Below are 3,631 nucleotides of genomic sequence, written 5' to 3'. Positions count from 1 at the left end.
TAGCATTGGAAATGTAAATGAAGAAAATACCTAATTAAAAAGAAAGAAAGAAAGAAAGAAAGAAAGAAAGAAAGAAAGAAAGAAAGAAAGAAAGAAAATGGAAATCAAACTGACTCTGAAACTCTACTTTATACCCATAAGAATAGCTAAGATCAAAAACTCACTGGACAGCATATAGTGGCAAGAGCATGGAACAAGGAAAACATTTCTCCATTGCTTGTGGTAGTGCAAATTTATACAACCACTCTGGAAATCAATTTGGCACTTTTAAAGAAAATTGGAAATAGGTCTACATGAAGACTCAGCTATACTACTCCGGAGCATAAACCCAAACAATGCTCCATTACACCACAAGTAAATTTCCTCAGCTATGTTCATAGCAGACTTATTGATAATCCAGAAACTAGTAACCTAGATTTCCTTCAACTGAAGCATGAATAAGTAGAAATGTGATTCATTCACACAGGGGAATACTACTCAGGTATTAAAAACTGACATTATGATTTTTTCAAGCAAATGAGTGTAACTAGAAAATATCTTAAGTAAGGTAACACAGATCCCAAAAGAAAAGCATGGTGTGCACTCACAGATAAATGGATATTAGACATAAAGTTGAGGTAAACCACACTATAATCAACAGAAGCAAAGAAGTCAACTAACAAAGAAGGGATCTAGGGCTAGGCATGGTGGTGCACGCCTTTAGTCCCAGCACTCTGGAGGCAGAGGCAGGTGATTTCTGAATTCCAGGCCAGCCTCGTCTACAAAGTGAGTTCCAGGACATCCAGGGATATATAGATAAACCCTGTCTCGAAAAACAAACAAACAAACAAACAACAAACAAACAAACAAAAAAACAAAAAAAAAGGTAGAGGGGATGGGGAAGAGAGCAGGATTTGGTGGTGGGGCAAATCACATGTAGAGAGAATAGGGGAGAGAGAATGGAAATCCACCGTAGGTGATCAGCAAGCACCAAAACTTTCCAGAGACCTAGGATGGAGGAAGTCTCTTGGGAGCCTATGAAAGTGACTCTATCAGTGACTCCTAGCAGTGGGACATATGGATCTAGAAGTGGTCAATCCCTATATTCAGGAATGTATCCTAGTGGAGGGACAAGGACAGGAGCCAACCAATAAACCCTTAGACCCAAAATGTATCCTACCTACAAGATGTAAAGTAACAACGATAGAGCAGTGATACAGAGCATACCAAACTAATGATTGCTCAAATTGAGACCCAACACATGGGCAAAAACCAATCCATGAAACCATTAATGATACTCAGTTATATTTACAGACAAGAACCTAGGATAACCATTTTTTGAGAGGCTCCACCCAGCAGCCAGTGAAAAGAGATGCACAGATCCACAGCCAAACATTAGATAGACTTTGTGGAACCTGATGGAATTATTGAGGGAAGGATTTAGATACCCAAGGAGGACAAGGACTCCACAGGAATACACAGAGTCAACTAACCTGGACCCTTGAGAGCCACCATTTATGGAACTATCAATCAAAGAGGAAGCAAGGGCTGTCCCTAGGCCCTTTGCACATATGTAACAGATGTGCAGCTTGATCTTAATAGTGTTCCCCAAACAACTGGCATGGAGGCTATCCCTGAAGATGTCTGCTTGCCTGCCTGCCTGCCTGTGGATCCTGTTCCCTTAACTGGACCACCTTGTCTGGGTTCATTGGGAGAAGATTTGCCTAGTACTGCATTTACTTAATGTATCATGGAGAGGCATAAGTTGAGGTATAGTGTATGAGGGGTTGAAAAGGATGCAATTATGGGACATCTGTGTGATGGGGTACTGGGAGGAGAGGTGGGACTGATAGTGTTTTGTAAAGTAAATAAAGTAATGAATCAGAATAAATAAAGGAATATTTGAATTGGGTCTGGCTTACAGTTTCACAAGTTCAGTCCATTATCATCATAGTGAGAAGCAGGGCAATATTCAGACAGATATGGTGCTGGAGAAGGATCTGAGATTGCTAGATCTGGATCTTTAGGCAGCACAATTGTAGGTACCACATTGGTTGCAGCTTGAGCATAGGAGACTCAGTCTGCTTCCACAGTGAAGTACTTCTTCCACAAAGGCCACCCACACTCTATTAAGACCATACCTTGTAATAGTGACACTCCCTATGGGCAAAACATTCAGCATGTGAGTCTATGGGGGATACACTTACTCAATTTTCACCACCACAATTGTTATCTTTCCAATCTTACATACAAATGCTATAGCATCATTAGCTATATATTATGCATAATATAATTTGTAAAATTTTTGGTCTGAAATATTCTGAAATTTCTTCTTATAATTCTTACCAATCTCATGAAGTTATTACAAACCTACTGAACTTTGAAATCCATGTAGACATAAATAGTTAAAATAGAAATAATTCAAAAGAATATAATCTGTTAATGTTAAATTATGAAACATTCGGTAGAACTTAAGGAAAAATACATAATATAAGGAACTGATCCAGGTAAATAGTTAAATTCAGTCTCACAATCTGTGAGTGGTAAGCAAGGTATTGAATCCTTCAGAAACCATATGAAAACATTATTTTGAACATTATTCTTTTAGTGATATTGAAGGAGATTGAGACCTAGCTCACTATTACACATATGATACCATAAATCGCACTAGTGTGCTATATTCTATTCTACTTTACAGGCTGTTAATTAAATAATATGCTAGATATTGCTATAATTGAGCACTATTAAGATTGGTTATAACTGAATAGAATTCAATGGCAGGGCCATTTTTGGCTCCAGACAACCGGCCACCTTCCTGGTCAGAGCACAGGTGTCCGCCCAGCCTGAGAGGCTTCTGCCTCAGGTTCCGCAGGAGCCAGCTTGGTTCTGGGACTCCTCGGAGGGCAGTCTGCACAGGTGAGAGTGTGGAATACAGAGGCCAGCAGTTTCTGGGTCAGGCAAGAGCCACAGAGCCTCTGAGGCGGCACCATTTTCGGCTCCAGACAACCGGCCACCTTTCTGGTCAGAGCACAGGTGTCCTCCCGGCCCGAGAGGCTTCTGCCTCAGGTTCCCCAGAAGCCATCTTGGTTCTGGGACTCCACGGAAAGTTGTCTACACAGGAGAGAGTGTGGACTACTGAAACAAATGCTTCTGTGACAGACAAAAGCAACACAGCTTCTGGGAAAGATCCTATTTTGGGCCTTCATCTTCAGCCAGGAGGGGTCCAAACACCAGATAACTGTGCACCTTCCCTGAAAGAGGAGACCTTGCCTGCAGAGACTGCACTGACCACTGAAACTCAGAGGACAGAGCTAGTCTCCCAGGTCTGCTCATAGAGGGTAACAAAATCACCACAAAAACAATCTCTAAACAGAGACAACTATAACAACTAACTCCAGAGATTACCAGATGGTGAAAGGTAAACATAAGAATCTTACTAACAGAAACCAGGACCACTCACCATCATCAGAACCCAGCACTCCCACTTCACCCAGTCCACGCACCCCAACACACCTGAAAAACTAGACCTGGATTTAAAAGCATATCTCATGATGATAGTAGAGGACATCAAGAAGGACTTAAATAACTCACTTAAAGAAATACAGGAGAACACTGCTAAATAAGTAGAAGACATTAAAGAGGAAACACAAAA

This window comes from Mus caroli, chromosome X (genome assembly GCF_900094665.2).
Source record: "Mus caroli chromosome X, CAROLI_EIJ_v1.1, whole genome shotgun sequence".
NCBI classification, from domain to species: Eukaryota; Metazoa; Chordata; class Mammalia; order Rodentia; family Muridae; genus Mus; species Mus caroli.
This window is presented reverse-complemented; position numbering follows the sequence as displayed.